The sequence below is a fragment of the Oncorhynchus nerka genome, linkage group LG10, assembly GCF_034236695.1.
Source record: "Oncorhynchus nerka isolate Pitt River linkage group LG10, Oner_Uvic_2.0, whole genome shotgun sequence".
Classification (NCBI taxonomy): Eukaryota; Metazoa; Chordata; class Actinopteri; order Salmoniformes; family Salmonidae; genus Oncorhynchus; species Oncorhynchus nerka.
In genome coordinates this window covers 33157152-33179470 of record NC_088405.1, presented here as the reverse complement: position 1 = coordinate 33179470, position 22319 = coordinate 33157152, and the positions used below count along the sequence as shown (strand labels likewise).

General features: G+C 41.7%; 1 long non-coding RNA gene across 1 annotated transcript in view; it reads right to left on the bottom strand.

Moving 5' to 3' along the window:
• LOC115136347 (uncharacterized) overlaps positions 1-20712 on the bottom strand; it is a 29160-nt gene extending 8448 nt beyond the window's left edge. Inside the window, exons 1-2 of the long non-coding RNA XR_003864595.2 lie at positions 20618-20712; positions 6862-6978 (exon numbers count right to left, since the gene is read on the bottom strand). This is a non-coding gene — a long non-coding RNA (uncharacterized LOC115136347). The remainder of the gene's footprint in view (positions 1-6861; positions 6979-20617) is intronic.
• Positions 20713-22319: the final 1607 nt, after the last annotated feature.

Here is a 22319-nt window from a genome sequence, read left to right as displayed (position 1 = left end):
CTCCTTAGCTTGACACCTTCATGCAAGTCTTGTACAGTATGACATTAGCCAAATGTAAAATACTGGCCATCAGTAGCCCTTCAGGACCATGCTAACAGGAGCCCCGAAATAACATTAACACTGGTCTTGGCCCGTACAATCCTTCTGTACTAATGGATCACCTCGGCTGAAGTTTCTAGTTATTGCTGATGGCTGGAGAGCCTGTTCCTACAGACGCTCACAACTGCTCTGAGGGGAGGGGACTGTTCCTTTCCGTTAGATGAATGTCAATGAGGAGTAATTGCAGCCATGTCACAGTTGACTAGAATCTGACTGGACTAAACCCCTCTCATTACACCAGTGGCTTGCTCTGTTGACTCAGGTGTGGGACATCCCATTAATGACCATTGCAGAAGAAAGTGGGTGGTAATTTTGTCCAGAGCAGTTGATTAAATGTCTATTTTTGAATGACAGCCTAAGTGCATCTTACACTGATTTAGTACATTTTTAAGGTCAAGTTATTGGAGCCAAAAGTAAGAGCCAAATGAACAAATTAATAAATTGTGGATGTTTCATCAGTTGCAGTTGACTGATTTTAAATACTTCTATTTATTGCATGGTCATCATGCTAATTTAATAGGTTTGGATTTGTCCTTATTATTGGTCCTCCCTTTTCCCGACCAGGGTATGTTCTGTAGGCCTGAGAAATTGGACATGTCTTCTGGTGGAGGGGAGTCATTCCTTTCACGCATACGCCTCAGGGAAAAGCACCGACAGGTCATTTCCAAATGAGTTCAACGCAAACAGTTCCATTGTGTTGTTTTAAATGCGAGCAAATCTTAAGAGGCACACAATTTGGTGTGTCCTGTTGATGACCCAGCAAATGATATTTCCAGCAACGGCTGTCTGTCTGTCTCCCAGAAAATACCATGGGAAAGTTGTACATAAGAGCCAAGACGGTTGAAAAAAATGTGAAACTCAATATCATGCCAACAGATCTGGGGTACGTTACAGTAAAACGGGCTATTTTATAAAGCGACTATGCATTGCTTGAAACATTATATATAACGCAGCGTAGTTTATGAACAAAAAATATTGAATACTTTCCAGTCTCCCTTTTCACTAAGAACCAAAGGCCCATTCATCACAACTTCAAGGGATTCTAAGCAACTTTTGTAAACATTTAGGGTGATTCATCCATTTTCAATTGAGACTAATAGCAGTTAACAGGCACAGAAAGTAGCAAAGATGAGGCACTCCTAATATCAGAGGGGTAAGTGAGTAGAATTGAGGCCAGGTAAACATTCTGCTGTCGCAGCATTGTCCATAATTGCTCATGGCCTGACAGCTACAAGTTTCATACCATGTTTTCATTAAAGAGATGAAAGGGTTGTCTTAAATTAACATCTATCAATTTCATCAGGTTAAGTTCAAAGTATGTTTCTGTTCTCCTCAAAGAGATGTACCCTCAGAAAAGTAGCTAAATGTAAGGAGAATTAGGGTGATTTCTCTCCTTCAGTTTAATGTATAGCCTACAATCTAGACACACACAACACACATACATGCACACACACACACACACAGGTTGGGGAGCCGGGCACTCTTTGAACCATCGGAGATAAGTGTTTTATAAATCAGTTAGGAAATAGCCTCCAATTGCGTCCTTGGAATGAAAATGCAAGTAATCATGTTATTGTCCTGAAATAGAAAAGTGCTTACCGCCTTTTGTGCTTAAAAGAAGTGTTTGACGTTGGTTCATTGCAACAATATAAATTTTGGAGTGAGCATAAGGACAAAAGGCCAAAGAGACCTCGCAGAAACTGGGCATGACGCACAATAAGACAATATAATTCTCGGTATTACAAAAGCAGTGTACAAACAACGGGTTTCCGTAGCACTTGTGTTGATAATGGGGATATCCTGCTGCTATAGATGCGTCAAACTCTTTGAAAGAAGGGCCATATCGCCTTCTATTTAAGTCCACTGTTCGGCACGGTCTGTATCTAGCACCAGGTTGTAAAACCACATCTAACTGCACCAGATCAAACCGAAGAGTCAACATCTCTGCCGTACATCCAACCATTTTCAGCTGCTTTACGTCATTTCCGTCCAGAAAACATTGACCATTGCCCTTTTCTATCTCTTACCATTTCCTAATGATAAAGTTAAACGCTGCCTTCAAATGGTCCTCGGAATCTGGTATTTCCCCGTTGGTGAAGTTGTAAATAAGACATTATTACGTTCAAGTGCTTTTGAAGTCGGATAATAATTAAAACAGGTGAGCTAGCTAATGTTGCTAATACTAAAGTAAGCTAGCTTACAAACGTTGTCAAACTAGCAATATTATCCACATTATCAAAATTAAGTTTTCCATTTGAAAACAGCCTATTTGGCATCGGTAGTAGTCATATACATCAATTATAGACCCAAAAGTCTACAAATTATAATTTGGCATAATAACAGTATTTTCTAAAATGGGAAAGTGAAATTATTATCAGTCCTTTTTGAGAGTGGTTATTTTTCTCAAGCCTCATCCCTCAGCTGTTTACCAAAACAAGTGCAGGGGTGAAAGCTCTGTTATTGTTTTGAATTCCGTATTGGCCTTTAATGAGGAGGAGAAAAACCAAGTTGAAATCAGCCAGTACAGCCCCTCTTTGACAATTTGTAATTCTGACTTGAAGCACCTTTGAAGTGGTTATTTCCGAGTAGGAAACTTGTATTTCCAGATTTCCGACAGAACTTGAAGGCAGCAATATATTTAGGCGCATCGATATTATGCACTTAATTCGACATTATATATCCATAAAATACCACTTTGACTTCTCATCGATATGCCACAAAAACCTTGACTGGATTTAAAAGGGTGTGGGCGTTGCACAGTCACTCTCTGATGTGTAGCAGCTGGATTTACTGTCTCCTCTTAAGAAGTGGCTGTAGGGTGGCAAATGGTCTCTTTTGAAGTTGTAGCCTTATTTCCAAAATATGCTCTCTTGACTTCTGGCAAAGTTGCACGGCGTCTTCCAAAGGGCCGATTGACCAGTTGTAGTAAAACAGATGGATACTCCATCCTTTTACTACTTTCGACCCAATACCAGAACAATTGAAAGTTGTTAGTGTAATTGAAGCTGCCTGCTTTTTGTCTCCGTTTCACTCTCAGATCTACTGATTATTTTTTGTCCGGGCATTTCGTTTTTCTGAAATATTATTTTCTGGAGAAAAAAATAATTTTTCAGCCATTTCATCATAGCAGGAGCTTGCATACTATATGCATATGTTCGTAATCTTATAATTTAATGATTGGATGAACTGGCTTGTTAATAAAGCAAACAATATACCTGCTGTCCTGCCTGTATGACTGGTCTGAAGAGCACCTGGTCAGTAGATAATACATATTTTAGGGATAAATGGTTAAAAGCAATGACATTAATAACATATTCAAGGGAAAGTCTTAATTGTATTCCATGTATCTTACAGTTAGCCCCAAGCACATGGGGAAAACATTACTTGTAATGCACTCTTTAATGACGACATAGGCCTGTGTTCCTGCTCGTTCTTCTCCTGTGTTTCAGGTCCAAGTCTAATACTTTACAGACAGGCAATACTTTCTCTCTAATGGCACTGAAACTTTTTCTAAAATGTTTTATGAGATTGGAGAAAACATTGGGAGGGATCTTTCAGTTTCAGCCTCCTGGCAGAGGCAGAAATATTGTGGTACTGGGTAAAGTTCATGATGCCTTTGACGTTAAACAAGGGCCCCAGGACCAGTGGAAGCAAAATAATCCCATATCATCAAAGATCCACCACCATATTTTACAGTAGGTATGGGGTACTTTTCTGCTTATGCATCCTTATTTCGACGCCAAACCCACCACTGGTGGGCGTGGCCAAAGAGCTCTATTTTCATGTCTTCCAACAAATGTAAACACCTGGAGTTTGCTAAACAGCATAGGGACTTGGATTGGAACCAGTTCTATGGTCAGATGACATGAAAAATAAGGATGCCAAAAATATGACTTGTTAAACAAAATCTCTTTAGCTGAGCAAGTGTATTAGTAAAAAAAAATATTTTATTAAAAGATAATGATAACAAATCCTTCTTTAACCTGTCTCCTCCCCTTCATCTACACTGACATCTACACTGATTGAAGTGGATTTAACAAGTGACATCAATAAGGGATCATAGCTTTTACCTGGATTCACCTGGTCAGTCTACGTCATGAAAAGAGCAGTTCCTAATGTTTTGTACACTCAGTGTATATCAGGAGTCTCCACTTGGATGACAATGTCAAAGAGAGTGAATTACAAGGCCATAGTGGTTTCATTTAGTTAGATCATTTAACAAAGTGAGTATAGATGGTGAAACACCAGTAGCATAAACTTTTGGCGATGAAGCAAGGAGACTGTAATGGTGTCTCTACTGGGCATTTGAGCCCTCAGTATTATCCAGGGGTCATAAATGTACAGTACCAGTCAAAAGTTTGGATACACCTACTCATTCAAGGGTTTTTCTTTGTTTTACTATTTTCTACATTGCAGAATAACAGTGAAGACATCAAAACTACGAAATAACACATATGGAATCATGTAGTAACCAAAAAACGATTGAACAAATCAAAATATATTTTATATTTGAGATTCTTCAAAGTATCCTTGATGACAGCTTTGCACAATTGGTATTCTCTCTACCAGCTTCATGAGGTAGTCACCTGGACGCATTTCAATTAACAGGTGTGCCTTGATAAAAGTTAATTTGTGGAATTTCTTTCCTTCTTACTGCGTTTGAGCCAATCAGTTGTCTTGTAACAAAGATAGGGGTGGTATACAGAAGATAGCCCTATTTGGTAAAAGATCAAATCCATATTATGTCAAGAACAGCTCAAATAAGCAAAGAGAAATTACAATCCATCATTACTTTACGACATGAAGGTCAGTCAATGTGGAACATTTTAAGAACTTTGAACATTTCTTCAAAAACTATCAAACGCTATGACGAAACATTTCTCTCATGAGGACCGCCACAGGAAAGGAAGACCCTGAGTTACCTCTGCTGCAGAAGATAAGTTCATTATAGTTAACTGCACCTCAGGTTGCAGCCCAAATAAATGCTCCACAGAATTCACGTAACAGACACATCTCAACATCAACTGTTCAGAGGAGACTGCCTGAATCAGGCCTTCATGGTCGATTTGCTGCAGAGAAACCACTACTAAAGGACACCAATAAGAAGAGGAGACTTTCTTGGGCCAAGAAACACGAGCAATGGACATTAGACCGGTGGAAATCTGTCCTTTGGTCTATTGAGTCCAAATTTTTGGTTCCAACCTTCGTGTCTTTGTGAGATGCAGAGTAGGTGAACAGATGATCTCCGCATGTGTGGTTCCCACCATGAAGCATGTAGGAGGAGGTGTGATAGTGTGGGGGTTCATTGCTGGTGACACTGTCTGTGATTTATTTAGAATTCAAGGCACACTTAACCAGCATGGCTGCCACAGAATTCTGCAGCAATACGCCATCCCATCTGGTTTGCGCTTAGTGGGTCTATCATTTATTTTTCAACAGGACATTGACCCAACATACCTCCAAGCTGTGTAAGGGCTATTTGACCAAGAAGGAGAGTGATGGAGTGCTGCATCAGATGACTTGACCTCACCCAACCTCAACCCAATTGAGATGGTTTGGAATGAGTTGGACCACAGAGTGAAGGAAAAGCAGCCAACAAATGCTCAGCATATGTGGGAACTCCTTCAAGAATGTTGGAGAAGCATTCCAGGTGAAGCTGTTTGAGAGAATGCCGAGAGTGTGCAAAGCTGTCATCAAGGCAAAGGGTAGCTACTTTTAAGAATCTCAAATATAAAACACATTTGAATTTCTTTAACACTTTTTTGGTTATTACATGATTCCACATGTGTTGTTTCATGTGTGTTGATGTCTTCACTATTGTTCTACAATGTAGAAAATATTTAAAAATATATATTTTTAAAAAACTAAAAAAACGTTTGACTGGTAATCTGGATCCTTAACTCAATCACCTGTGTGTTTAGAGCTGCAGTCTATACAATCTGTTCTGTTTTTGTTTATGTCTCCTTAACCATGCGTGTGGTTAACTCTGGAGAGTTGCTGGTTGTGAATGTACTGTATGCACATACTTTACAGACAGGCAATACTTTCTCTCCAAAAATGGAAGGAAATGTCATTCAACACTACAATCATGAGATGAAATGGTCACTTATCATTCAACAACATCTAGCCTTCAAGAAGAAGGCCAAACATTCCAGTTTCTACAATATTTTTAAGAGCTCTGAGGACTGGGATGTGCCTGCAGTTTCCAAGAGAGAGTCAAAGTCTGAAAGACAAAAAATGGATTGGACTAAGATAGATGATAGGTACAGATAAGTTGTTCCAATAATACTCTCTAGTGTTGCTTTCTTTCTGTATTTTTAAGCAGATGTCCTAGAGTGACGGCTTCTCTGAGCTTCGGCGTTCCAGGCTTCAAGTGGACTAAGTTCAGTGAAAAACAACCCGAGGCCATTGAGAAATGGGAACTCATATTATTAATGTATGTTGTCTGATAAACAACAACTTGGGAATGCACTTCAGTTTATTATAATAAAACTCCGACTTGAATATCGAAATACAGTAATGAAAAATAATGGAAGCATGACGATTCTGATTAAATAAACCCGGAATCTTTAGCATTTCCAGACTGAAGATCCCAAAGTCATACCATCGAGGGTATGCTCATACCGTTTTTGGAGACGATCCAAAATAAGCAATCTGTAACAGGCTCTTATATTATTCCATATCCTCTGCAATACAGGGCTTTGTAATTATTATGCCTGTTAACCTTGCAGTGGTGCCCCTACAAGGTGCAGTAAAACTTACTTGATGAAGCGTTTAATGGTCTAGGCTGTCAGTGTCCGTCACCAGTGTAACGTGGCCTTGCCCTATGTAAGTGTCCTGATCTTCACGGCGGACGACTGGATCAGTGGAGGAGTCTCCCTGTGGAGGTGAGCAGAACGGAAACATTTGCATCACTGCGTGTTGACAGCTAAAATTCACTCTTTAGACTGAGCAGAGACTTCCTCAATAGTCCTAGTTCTAGAAACAGCATTGCAGACATTTTACTTTTAAAGTGTGTCACTGAGAAGGTTTGGTGGGGTTAGGGATTTGTTAACAAATTAACATAATTCATGCTGTTATTACCATTGTATAAATGTGTAATAAAATGATAATACACTGTACGTGTGGTATGTGGATACCCCTTGCGGACAAGTGTATAAAATCAAGCACGCCGCCATGCAATCTCCATAGACAAACATTGGCAGTACAATGGCCTTACTAAAGAGCTTAGTGGCTTAGTGCCTTTCAACAGGGCACCGTCATAGGATGCCACCTTTCCAACAAGTCAGTTCATCAAATTTCTTCAGCTAGAGCTGACCCAGTCAACTGTAAGGGCTGTAAGTGCTGTTATTGTAAAGTGGAAACGTCAAGGAGAAACAAAGGATCAGCCGCAAAGTGGTAGGCCACACAAGCTCACAGAACGGGACCGCCGAGTCCTGAAGTGCGTAGCGCTGATGCTTGGCGTATCGCGCCAAGCATCAACTGGTGTAAAGCTTGCTGCCATTGGACTCTGGAGCAGTGGAAACGAGTTCTCTAGAGTGATGAATCATGCTTCACCATCTAGCACTCTGACGGACGAATCTGGGTTTGGCGGATGCCAGGAGAACACCTGCCCGAATGCATAGTGCAAACTGTAAAGTTTGGTGGACGAGGAATAATGGTCTGGGGCTGTTTTTCATGGTTCGGCCTAGGCCCTTCGTACCAGTGAAGGGAAATCTTAACGCTACAACATACAATGACATTCTAGATGATTACGTGCTTCCAACTTTATGACAACAGTTTGGGGAAGGCCCTTTCCTGTTTCAGCATGACAATGCACAAAGTAAGGTCCATACAGAAATGGCTTGTCGAGATCGGTGTGGACGACCTTGACTGGCCTGCACAGAGCCATGACCTCAACCCCATGGGATGAATTGGAATGCCAAATGCGAGCCAGGCCGAATCGCCCAACATCAGTGCCCGACCTCACTAATGCTCTTGTGGCTGAATGGAAGCAAGTCCCTACAGCAATGTTCCAACATCTAGTAGAAAGCCTTCCCAGAAGAGTGGAGGCTGTTATAGCAGCAAAGGGGGGACCAACTCTATATTAATGCCCGTCATTTTGGAATGATATGGTAGACGAGCAGGTGTCCACATACTTTTGGTCATGTGGTGTATTTTACCTTCATCCATAAGTGCATATGTGATACTTTTAGCCACAATGAAATGTATGGATGGTGAATATTCAATGGGAAATACCAGAGCCCTTGGCTTTGCCTTTCACGGCTTGGAAACATTTAACTCCCCATACCTGTCTATACAGCCCGTGCAGTTTAACGGGGCGGTTAAATATAGTGTCTCCATCTCTCCAGTTTAAAGAAGACAGGAAAACTTCATTGCACGAAACACGCTGACCTTCACCCCTGAGAAAGGGGTAAGTGGAAATAGCTGCTGTGTTGACCTGCAGACCTCTCGTCTTCTTCAGACTTCCCAGGCCTGCCTAACAAATTGCTTCCTGGTCATGGTTTCACATAATCATACAGACAGTGGGTGGAAGCTGCATGGGGGTCATTCATGTGGAAAATCAGATATGCGTTCATCATTTAATGGTCTTTGACCGAGACACAGTCACTTTGGGGTGATGATGTTCAAGGTTTTTAGAGTCAGACGCTCAAATCTGGTATTGGCTACAAATAGAGCCTATCGGACATAAAGTACCAGTAGGTCCATTGATTGTACCTGGAATGTGTTTCAACTGAAAAGTTCTATGTGAGAATGTATGTGAGAATGTATGTGAGAATGTATGTGACAGTGTCTTCTTATTCAGTTTTTCAGGTGTTGTAATCAAAAAACATTTAATTACATCAATTCACACATATTGACTGCTAACTGAATCTAAGGCCATGTCTGGTCATTTGATGTTCAGTGAGCGTGCATCTCCTAGTCCTTGCATCTCAGAGAGAGAATGGAGGAGAGGTGCAGAGTAATTGTCTGTCTAGCTGGAGGACATACGTGGTGAGACACAGCATCTTCATGACTTATAGAAACTCACAGCCCCTCAATCACACACAGAGCTCTGCTGATGCCTAACGCGCAGTCATTTAAATTAAGATCGCATCAGACTGTGGGCTGATATAAGATAAACAGATGTAATAGCCATAGAGCGTAAAGGATAGGCCAAATTACTAAGTGCATGTTGACATTATGGTCATGGCGTGCTCAAGACCGGTAGCGTATGCTACTTGAAAGCTTAGACAGCAGCTGTGCCTTGACAGACAGCCAGCATCCTGGATTTCAATAAGGTGATCCTCACTGTAACTCATCAAAGAGGTGGTGCTCAAGTGTTCTCTATACACGCTGTCCCTGGATACTATACCTAAGATCATTTGATCCAGTTGATCTTCAAATGTGTCTGTGCTCTGTGCTCCCCCACAGAATAGCCTCAATTCGTCGAAGCATGGACTCTACAAGGTGTCGAAAGCGTTCCACAGGGATGATGGCCCACGTTGAAAAACCCAGCTGCGTTGCCGTTCTTGACACAAACCGGTGCGCCTGGCACCTACTACAGTACCATACCCCGTTCAAAGGCACTAAATCTTTAGTCTTACCCATTCACCCTCTGAATAGCGCATATACACAATCCATGTCTCAATTTTACTGCAGCTCTTTAATTATTTGTATTTCTATTTTTTACTTAGCACTTATTTTTCTTAATAAAACTGCATTGTTGGTTAAGTGCTTATGAGTAATCATTTCACTGTAAGGTCTACACCTGTTGTATTCGGAGCACGTGACAAATAGCATTTGATTTGATTTGATTTGGAATTGTATCAAGGCTTAAAAATCCTTCTTTAACCTGTCTCCTCCCCTTCATCTACACTGATTGAAGTGGATTTAACAAGTGACATCAATAAGGGATCACAGCTTTCACCTAGATTCACTTTAAATCAAAATGACTAAATATTGGTAGACAAACTAAAGGAAGCCGTTACTTCACTGTACTCACATATCTGTGGTAAAAAATTTGGGCCAAGTGGCGAGTGTGCGGCTTAACTACAGCTGAGATAATTTTCCTGATATTGTATTTAATAGTGTTACCTTTGCTACCACAGTACGCTTCCAATCCTTTGCAAAATAAGCAAGTGGTTGGCCTGTTGAATAGTTTCTGCTATACAGAAATAATATTCCTAAATAGTATTTTCTAGCAAGAAAACATTATGCAGTAAACAAACAACAATTATTTGTTTTTGTCTGTTTCTAAGCAGCACACTGTACAGTAGGTTACTTCCTGTTAGGTTACTTCCTGTAGGCCTCTATAGGCTATGAGTGTGCAGTATGTAATATACAGGGATGACAGATTGTGGTGTATATGTCATCAAATGAACTGACATTATGATGATTTTGTGACCGTTGGTTTACCTTTCAACTTCCCTCTATGGTTCTGCTTTGACTCTGACTCTGAATGGCACAGTAGAGGCTCGAGATGTAGAGGAGCAGGTGACTCAGATAACTCCCATGACACAGGAAGTGGAGTCGTCTTGCCAGGAACTGCTCTCTAGGAGCCCCGGCTTCCCCCTCTCCCACTTTAGCAGACTGACCCCTTCCTGTCCCCTCCACCACCAGCAGCACCAGAGCAGCATTAGAAGAGCCCGTAGGCTTTGGCCCTGGCCTCATCATCTGGCAGTTATCAAGGCAAATTAGAAGAACACATGCTCTGAGCTCCCAGACTCTCTGTGCAGCCCCTGTTCTCACAACAGCAGAACAAAGGCTGGCCAGAGCAGGAAGCTCGAGTAGCACTTAAAGGGGGCAGTGGGACTCCTGCCCTCAGGGGTACGCCTTTACCCTGAGGAGAGGGACAAGGAGAAGGCCTTCATTCAACAACCTCCTCCACCCACACTCGCTCACCTTTGTCTTATGTGACCCGGTTTGAGAGCATGAGAAAGGCAGTGCTATCGACAAGAATTAGTGGAACAGATAATGGGTGCAATGTGAGCAACGCAAAATAAGGAAGAATGCTCTAGAACTTCAGGTTCAGGAACAACATATGTCCGAAATGAGCCATGAGTCATTACACAGAGAAAAAGACTCCACTGAAAGTGAAACAAACAACATGAACTGAGCCTTGATCACGGCCGGACCTCATAGATAAACATTATTACAACATTGACGTTACATTTGAAGCTGGAGGGCTTTGCCATTTAGGCAGGGTGTAAGCACTTTTAACTCCACAATGACACATTTTTATCATGTTTACCTCAACAGAGCATGGAAACTCCAGTAGACTCCTTGTACAAAATGACTACCGCTTATGTCAACATCCAACATCCAATGAATCAATCATGAAAATGTGTTGTGCCTGTTTCCCAGCACTTGGATCTGTACTGTGCCCTACATATTTCTAAGACAAATAACAAATGGCATAATAAAAAGAGTGATGATTTAGCTGTTCGTAATGGCAGTTTGAGTCTATACCACTGTCTTTGACTGAAGGATATTACACCTGGACTGCCCACTCAATCCCGCTCTGCTATTCATCATCCTCCCAGATCACCAGAGTTTATTCATAACCAATTGGTGTTTGACAGCTTTATGCGCTGGGATCAGGCACGCAGATCCACTTACGGATACAGCAATCCACACTGGCTACCCACCTCACATCTCCTATCCCTTCTTATACCGGGGCCTTTGTACTGGGACTTGGAGACACAGGGACAGAGGGACAAAATTGGACAAGCAGGAAAGTATTAGGATGAGAGCGATATATATATATATATAATATATATGCACAGTGGGGCAAAAAAAGTATTTAGTCAGCCACCAATTGTGCAAGTTCTGCCACTTAAAAAGATGAGAGAGGCCTGTAATTTTCATCATAGGTACACTTCAACTATGACAGAAAAAATGAGAGAGAAAAAATCCAGAAAATCACATTGTAGGATTTTTAATGAATTTATTTGCAAATTATGGTGGAAAATAAGTATTTGGTCACCTACAAACAAACAAGATTTCTGGCTCTCACAGACCAGTAACTTCTTCTTTAAGAGGCTCCTCTGTCCTCCACTCGTTACCTGTATTAATGGCACCTGTTTAAAGTTGTTATCAGTATAAAAGACACCTGTCCACAACCTCAAACAGTCACACTCCAAACTCCACTATGGCCAAGACCAAAGAGCTGTCAACGGACACCAGAAACAAAATTGTAGACCTGCACCAGGCTGGGAAGACTGAGTCTGCAATAGGTAAGCAGCTTGGTTTGAAGAAATCAACTGTGGGAGCAATTATTAGGAAATGGAAGACATACAAGACCACTGATAATCTCCCTCGATCTGGGGCTCCACGCAAGATCTCACCCCGTGGGGTCAAAATGATCACAAGAACGGTGAGCAAAAATCCCAGAACCACACGGGGGGACCTAGTGAATGACCTGCAGAGAGCTGGGACCAATGTAACAAAGCCTACCATCAGTAACACACTACGCCGCCAGGGACTCAAATCCTGCAGTGCCAGACGTGTCCCCCTGCTTAAGCCAGTACATGTCCAGGCCCGTCTGAAGTTTGCTAGAGAGCATTTGGATGATCCAGAAGAAGATTGGGAGAATGTCATATGGTCAGATGAAACCAAAATATAACTTTTTGGTAAAAACTCAACTTGTCGTGTGGAGGACAAAGAATGCTGAGTTGCATCCAAAGAACATCATACCTACTGTGTAGCATGGGGGTGGAAACATCATGCTTTGGGGCTGTTTTTCTGCAAAGGGACCAGGACGACTGATCCGTGTAAAGGAAAGAATGAATGGGGCCATGTATCGTGAGATTTTGAGTGAAACCCTCCTTCCATCAGCAAGGGCATTGAAGATGAAACGTACTTGGGTCTTTCAGCATGACGATGATCCCAAACACACCGCCCGGGCAACGAAGGAGTGGCTTCGTAAGAAGCATTTCAAGGTCCTGGAGTGGCCTAGCCATTCTCCAGATCTCAAGCCCATAGAAAATCTTTGGAGGGAGTTGAAAGTCCATGTTGCCCAGCAACAGCCCCAAAACATCACTGCTCTAGAGGAGATCTGCATGGAGGAGTGGGCCAAAATACCAGCAACAGTGTGTGAAAACCTTGTGAAGACTTATAGAAAACGTTTGACCTCTGTCATTGCCAACAAAGGGTATATAACAAAGTATTGAGATAAACTTTTGTTATTGACCAAATACTTATTTTCCACAAAAATGTGCAAATACATTCATTAAAAATCCTAGTGTGATTTTCTGGATCTTTTTCCTCATTGTGTCTGTCATAGTTGAAGTGTACCTATGATGAAAATTACAGGCCTCTCTCATCTCTTTAAGTGGGAGAACTTGCACAATTGGTGGCTGACTAAATACTTTTTTGCCCCACTGTGTATATATATATATATATATATATATATATAGAGAGAGAGAGAGAGAGAGAGAGAGAGAGAGAGAGAGAGAGAGAGAGAGATTCACTGCATGGAAAGGAAGAGACAGTTCCCTTACTTCTCCTATCAAGTGTCCAGATAACTTTTCCAGTCGCAGTGTCCTGCCCCCGTCTCCCCTCCCTCTCTCTCTCCCTTTTTTTCAATCACCAACTTCTCTCCTGATTCCCAAACCTGTAAAGTCCATCAGGACCAGAGGGGAGGGAACATCCCGCATTCTTCAGCCTGAAGCTCTCACTGCTGAAAAATAATCTACCTTAACAAGGAGAGAGCTGCTCAGGAAAGGGATAACCTCATCTTTAAACCTGGGCTGTTGTCTTTAAAAAGGCCTGGTGAGGTATACTGTCTCCCTCTGCTGTGGTTTCATAAGAAAGGACTTCCTGCCTATATTACAAGCTAACATTGAATGAGTGTCCCTCTTCATCCACCAACCAATTAACAGGAAGTAATACCCTATCCTTCTTTTGGTGATGTATTTAAAACGTGGTCCCTAATATGAGGAATACTCTCCCCAGTTCCCCTTTGACCTCAACCAACAGCTCTGTTCTTCACATTAATGCCAAGCTTGCATGTCACAAACCTACTCAGTATTTTGCAAGGTAGAGTTGACCCCTGCACACTGATTGGGTTAAGGGTTCCTCAGTAAGAATTACCCACACAGAGAGAGAGAGAGAGAGAGAGAGAGACTGACGCGTTTCACAGCTGTCTGCTGCTAGACGGCTCTGTTGACGCTGCAGTCCGTTTCATCTGCTAGATAGTCGTACGTTCCTGTCTCCAGAATGTATTTATTTATTTCATCCTTACTTCACCAGATAAATTCACCGGGAACACTTTCACAGCAATGACCTGGGAAAAGGGATGGAATGAGACTGAAATAATGTTGAGATATAGAGACACAATATTAGAAACAAAACTCCAATATCCTCAGACCATACTCAAATAGCTTATGGGGGTGGTTACTCAGCGCCAGAATACTGTGTTTCCTTGAACTGCTGTTCAGATGTCATCTAAGCAGAAACATCAATCATGCCAGTTGTTCCTGTGAGTCCGGCGTCAGTCCCTGACCCTACAGAGTCACTGGTCTTTGCCACTCCTTGACATTTCCTCTGGTGCACAAGTGGGGTTACACAAAGCCTAGGCCGAGGCAACACTCTCTCCCCCATTTTAGGATGCCATGGTCAATATGGTTAATGTGCAGCTAATAGCGTCTGAACAGATGCAGGTATGATCAAATTCTCAGGTACTTCCTGTCCTGAACAGTTGAGAAAGGCATTGTAAACACTCTGGCTCTTATCAAGAGTCTTTGTTTAACATTACATTTCACCAATGTAAACTGATGTCTCGCCACATTAATTGCAACAGACACTTTTCCAAATAAGCATTTCATGCTTACATAAGTACTGTAGCTGTGCTAGTCTAACCTCTGTTTGAAACGTGCACCTGTTTCTAAATGCAATCCTAGTTAAAATACTCCTTGTGTGTGCAATATCGCTGGCTGCATGCTGCCTAATTATCCGTCTTGCCTTGAGCGCTTATTCATGGAGAACATTGTGTATGATGAAGAACAGTTTGTTTGAAGGGGCTGAGGCACCCCCATCACCTATCCTGAGGTAAACACCAGACTGCTGCTAGAACTATGTTGCTATGGTTGGTGCACTGCTGAGGCACTCCATGAGCAAATGCTATTGTAACTCACAACAAGGCCGTTTTGAGGATTTGGAAGCTTTCCATCACTTGCTTGAGAGATTACAGCTTAAAAGGCAAATGTCAGAGCATTAAAAAAGTGAAAACAGCTTGCGAGTGTGGTGGATGTCAAGTTATAGTTAAGCTCGGGTGAAGAAATATGTTCTCACGCTGTTGTACAAACTGGTCAGTCCTTTTCCAGTCAACACTTTGACCTTACACATTAGGCATCTTTATTTTTTTGGACTAGATGATTCAACAAAGTAACAGATTAACAAAACGATTAAATCTCATACTTCTACATTACTACTGTACATACTGTACCAGGGAGGTTACAAATTGCATTTTTTTATGTTGAATATACTGCATGTAAGGTTACATATACAGTGCCTTGCAAAAGTATTCATCCTACTTGGTGTTTTTCCTACTTTGTTGCATTACAACCTGTAATTTAAATGTATTTTTATTTGGATTTCATGTGATGGACATACACAAAATAGTCCAAATTCGTGAAGTGAAATGAAAAAAGTAACTTGTTTCAAAAATAAATAAATAAATAAAAACAGAAAAGGGTGCGTGCATATGTATTCACCCCTTTTGCTACGAAGCCCCTAAATAGATCTGGTGCAAACAATTACCTTCAGAAGTCACATAAATAGTTAAATAAAGTCCACCTGTGTGCAATCTAAGTGTCACATGATCTCAGTATATATACACCTGTTCTGAAAGGCCCCAGAGTCTGCAACACCACCAAGCAAAGGGCACCACCAAGCAAGTGGCACCATGAAGAGCAAGGAGGTCCCCAAACAGGTCAGGGACAAAGTTGTGGAGAAGTACAGATCAGGGTTGGGTTAGAAAAAATATCCAAAACTTTAAACATCCCACTGAGCACCATTAAATCCATTATAAATAAATGGAAAGAATATGGCACCACAACAAACCTGCCAAGAGAGGGCCACCCACCAAAACTCACGGACCAGGGAAGAAGGGCATTATTAATCAGAGAGGCAACAAAGAGACCAAAGACAACCCTGAAGGAGCTGCAAAGCTCCAGAGTGGAGATTGGATAATCTGTCTATAGGACCACTTTAAGCCGTACACTCTACAGAGCTGGGCTTTACGGAAAATTGGTCAGACAAAAAGCCATTGCTTAAAGACAAAAATAAGCAAACACCTTTGGTGTTCGTCAAATGTCATGTGGGAGACTCCCCAAACATATGGAAGAAGGTACTCTGGTCAGAGGAGACTGAAATTGAGCTTTTTGGCCATCAAGGAAAATGCTGTCTGGCACAAACCCATCACCCCGAGAACACCATCCCTGTTTTTCATCGGCAGGGACTGGGAAACTGGTCAGAATTGAAGGAATGATGGTGCTAAATACAGGGAAATCCTTGAAGGAAACCTGTCTTCCAGAGATTTGAGACAGGGACGGAGGTTCACCTTCCAGCAGGACAATGACCCTAAGCATACTGCCTGAGCAACACTCAAGTGGTTTAAGGGGAAACATTTAAATGTCTTGGAATGGCCTAATCAAAGCCCAGACCTCAATCCAATTGAGAATCTATGGTGTGACTTATTAAAGATTGTTGTATACCAGCGGAACCCATCCGACTTGAAGGAGCTGTAGCTGTTTGCCTTGAAGAATGGACAAAAATCCCAGTGGCTAGATATGAAAAGCTTATAGCGACATACCCCAAGAGACTTGCAGCTGTAATTGCTGCAAAAGGTGGCTCTAAAAAGTATTGACTTTTGGGGGGGGGGTGAATAGTTATGCACGCTGAAGTTTTCCGTTTTTTTTGTGTTATTTCTTATTTGTTTCACAATAAAACATATTTTGCATCTTCAAAGTGGTAGGCATGTTGTGTAAATCAAATGATACAACCCCCCCCAAAAAAAATCTATTTTAATTCCAGGTTGTAAGGCAACAAAATAGGAAAAATTCCAGGGGGTATGAATACTTTCGCAAGCCACTGTACATCCCACTTTGAACCTTGTCCCACTTGCCTTCAGCTAACCAAAAGGGAAGCTATTTCAGTCTGGTCCCTCTATGACTTGCCTTACTATATTAGACCACATGACAGAGTCAGTGTGGACGCACAGTACTGACTGTTAGAGTGGGCCATATTGGAGGTCCCATGTCTTTCCTTTGTTTTCCTAAATATGCCAATCTTTCATGGCAAAAAGGAACTAATATTATGACAGAGTTTGACAGGCCCTAGGTCATGCTCCAACTTGTGATTATAGAAGGACCTTTTCTTATGATGCTGTGCCAGATTACTGAGGAGTATTGAGGACATGTTGTGATATTCATCAGATCATGCTCAAGACTAAAATACTGATTCTAAAATGGACATGGTCCCTCAGCTCTCAACAGCAAGATTAATGCATGAGTAACACACATGGTTATTTTTGCCATGCGTTCAGTGATTCTTTTGTTTCCTTATGCGTTCCCTTAGTTCTGTATGTTGTTTGGGGAGACCCACTGTTAATAAAACATGTACTATTACAGTTTGGCTGCATTGAAATATCTATCAAAACATTTACTCTTTATTCTAGCCTAAAATACTATGTTAGGAAAGAATCTTGATACTGTATGTCGGTTTCTTCTTTAAAAATACTGAACAATAATATAAACGCAACATGCAACAATTTCAACGATTTGACTGAGTTACAGTTCATATCAGGAAATCAGTCGATTGAAATAAATGAATTAGGCCCTGATCTATGAATTTCACTTGACTGGGCAGGGGCGCAGCGGTGGGTGGGCCTAGGAGGGCATAGACCCAACCACTGGGGAGCCAGGCTCAGCCAATCAGAATGAGTTTTTCCCCACAAAGGGCTTTATTACAGAGAGAAATACTCCTCAGTGTCATCAGCTGTCCGGGTGGGTGGTCTCAGACGATCCCGAAGGTGAAGAAGCGGGATGTGGAGGTCCTGGCCTGGCGTGGTTACACGTGATCTGCATGGTTACACGTGGTTGGACGTATTGCCAAATACTCTAAAACGAGGTTGGAGGCGGCTTATGGTAGAGAAATGTACATTCAATTATCTGGCAACAGCTCTGGTGGACATTCCTGCAGTCATCATGTCAATTGCACACTCCCTCAAAACTTGCGACATCTGTGGCATTGTGTTGTGTGGCAAAACTGCACCTCTTATTGTCCTCAGAACAAGGTTCACCTGTGTAATGATCATGCTGTTTAATCAGCTTCTTGATATGCCACACCTGTCAGGTGGATGGAATATCTTGGCAAAGGAGAAATGCTCACAAACAGGGATGTAAACAAATTTGTTCACAATTTTTTGGGGAACATTTCTGGGATCTTTTATTTCTGCTCATGAAACACGGGACCAACACTTTACATGTTGCGTTTATATTGTTTTTCAGTATAATTTTCACAATTTGTTGTAGAATAATGGTGTGGCATGAACAACACACTGACGTCAACCTTTTACCCATCTTCAATAAAATAGATAAACACTATTCCAGAGGTGACTGAATAAAGTGACTGAACGAAGTGAACTGTAAAAGAAATATTCATTTTCGAGTTACAGTGACTCACAGGTTACTATCTGCAACTGTCACCTAATGAAAACGTTCCCTTTCACAATGTAATAATCTTTTTTTATGATATAGCCTCATTCGATGTATGTCTGAACAGGACGTTACAGCTCAATATACCATTAACAACCCTGCATATGGCTCTCTCACGTCAAGAAGCACTCAAGACCACATTGTCAAACTCATGCGTGATTCAACAACCACAAAGAAATACGGAGTATCGATCAAAAGAGGACATTACGCAGTCTGACCTGTGCCATTAAAGAGCCTCTGCATTTTACACCTGCATTACACTCTAATGTTACATTATTTATGTGTTAACACATCTGCCACCTGAGGAGAGCCGCGGTTGACCCTCACATGTGGGACAGATGTTGGAATCCAACATGCTCTTTTTATGGGAGATATAGAATATTTGTAATAAACCTGTGTTTTATGAGACTGTGCCGTAAGCTCCTACCCTTCCCTTGGCCAACCCATGCTTTGGTGTTGCCAGCACCTGTGGACAGAGAAAATGGGAGCAGATGGGACTTCAAACACTCCTGCGTGGGATCGGCTGGTTGTGTTAACGACGGTCGCGGTAGTTGCTGCGGAGAGGGCACCAGAGGACAATACAGAGAAATCAATGTTCAATGTTTGGATGGGAGTTGATACATTTCCAGTTCCCTTTGCACTGTGACTGATCACTAAGAATGTGGACATACTGTATGAACTATAAAGGCATTTCATCCATTGTCTGAACCATTATCGACTCAAATCAAATCAAATGTATTTATATAGCCCTTCGTACATCAGCTGATATCTCAAAGTGCTGTACAGAAACCCAGCCTAAAACTCCAAACAGCAAGCAATGCAGGTGTAGAAGCACGGTAGCTAGGAAAAACTCCCTAGACCGTAAACTGTACAGACGGTTTATTTGTGATAAGTGTACAGAAACATATGAATGTGTAAGCCTGCTATCTATGACCTAGCTCCTAATGTTGATAGCCTAGTAGTATACTAATTCTAAATGTACAGGCATGTGTAGTACATTGTAAGGACAGTTACTGCACTCGCAAATACAAGAACCCAGGGATGCATGAAAAGACCTCCCAAAACCAAAACCGGTTGAGGAAATATCATAGTATCCCTCCATCCCTCCATGGCCTTAAAGACAAGCGCAGACCCATGGCAGGTTGGCCTGAAGGAGAATACACTCCCGTGGCCTGGCCCTGGAAAGTTGCCTGGCGATCTAGCCGGAGGATCCAACACTGTCTGCATCATCTATCATCCCTCCACTGCCAAGGGCTGCATATTAGGGAGCTGGTTTTACTGCCGATTCATCATGCTACTGGAAGAGAATCAAGAGGCCGTCTTGGGGATGACATCACAACTTCTGTAAACCATTGGTTGTATTCCATTACCTCCCAGATGATGCAGATTTGATTTCTAATTATGAATAGGGATAGAAAATGTATCTGCTGTACCTTTAGTGGACAGACTTTTTTTGCCCAGTGGGTTAGAAATGGATGTACTGTTTATTCTTTTTTTTTGGCCTTAATGTCTTAGCAGGAGGCTAACCTAATGTAAGACTTCACAAAAGGTACAATACTACTGTACAGTGACACAAAACAAAAACATCCGAAACAAACAGACTCCTTTTTAAAAAAGGAAAGGGTGGAGGTACAATGGGAAGAGGTGCCTCAACATTTCTCACAGTCCTCAATCAGGGGATTGGGGTGGTGGTGTGGGGCGAAGGTGGGGGGCAACTGCAGTGGTAGAACAAATTACACGCTGCTCCACACACCAAAGTGGATGTTTAGGGGACAGCATTGCCGGAGACATACAGCAGATAGCTCGGCCCCCCTTACCTGCTGACGTCTGGTATTGCACGGTGATTTATCTGACTTTCGCAGCCACCCTGCAGCTCCAGGCCAGGCTGAGGCGGCCCTCCGAGAGGACACACACCATCTGTATGGAAGAGAGATGGTGGAGCATGGAGGTTGGTGTTGGAGGGAAGCTGATGTGCTGGATGGGATTGAAAGGGGGTTCATATATAGCTTAGCCAAGATGCAATTTGATGCATGATGCTAAATACATTTTGATTACCATTATACTACCTTGTTTGTGGAGTGTAGGCTACTGTGAATTGTGAAGAGAAACACATGTTTATAGTGTGTATGGTTCAATGCCTCTCAGTTGTGTAGGTGGTTAGGTATGAACCTAAATTGTTTATTTAAAACTTATGCCAAAACTGTGTGACAGTATAAACATAACTACATGTTATTCCTAATCCTGGGTAATATGTAGCCTCTTCCACAACCACTACATCTATATGATATATGTGAAACTATAAGGATGAAGGAATCTGCTATACCACTGATAGTTTACATTGTCCATAGGGAATGACTCACTGCCCTTAACCTGAAATAAGCAGGTTCTAAAGGGAAAATCAGGAAACACTTGTCCAGAAAAGGGACAGTCAACACAAACATCCTTTTCCAAAGGGGGTGCGGTGCACAACAGGCCCCCAGAGTCCTGAGGCACTGTGATGGATGGTTCCCATGCAGGCAGTATAAGGCTTTAAGCTGAACCACTCTTGTCTGAAGAAAGACTTGGACCCAAATTTATGCCATGTAAGATGAACATTCATAGCCTTTGATTTTTCATGAAGTTCAAGAACCATAACAACATTAGAGCAAACTTTTAAGTGTTCAAACAGTTGTTAACCCTTTCCATTATGTTCTGGGTCAATTTGAGTTTGAAATCACTAAAATACTATTTTTGTTCCAACATGACCCTTCATCTACTTTGTAAAACACGTAATAAAAATGAATAAAACATAGACCCGGTACCTGAATAGGGACATCCATTATGTTCTGGGTCAATTTGACCCACAATTTGACCCTCTCAACTGAAACATGTGCGTTCTGCACATGAATGGTGCAACCATGCTGATCACATAGATATAAGTATGACTTCCCTATGATTCTCAGAGGCTGAGCATTGACTCGCCATTTGACCCCCGCAATTTGACCTTGGTCTATATAACTTTTGAACGGTGTGTCCTAGAAACAACCTGCTTTCTGCACAGGAATGGTGCAACCATGCTGATCACAAAGATATAAGTATGAGGCTGAGCAACACTGATCTGAAGACAGTTTGAACTTGACTTTGGACCTTGACCTTTGTGCTTGAAAAGGTTATAAGTACACTACCGTTCAAAAGTTTGGGGCCACTTAGAAATGTCCTTGTTTTTGAAAGAAAAATAGACATTGTTAATGTTGTAAATGACTATTGTAGCTGGAAACGGCAGATTTTCTATGGAATATCTACATAGGCGTACAGAGGCCCATTATCAGCAACCATCACTCCTGTTTTCCAATGGCACGTTGTGTTAGCAAATCCAAGTTTATCATTTTAAAAGGCTAATTGGTCATTAGAAAACTATTTTCTAATTATGTTAGCACAGCTGAAAACTGTTGTTCTGATTAAAGAAGTAATAAAACTGGCCTTCTTTAGACTAGTTGAGTATCTGGAGCATCAGCATTTGTGGGTTCGATTACAGGCTCA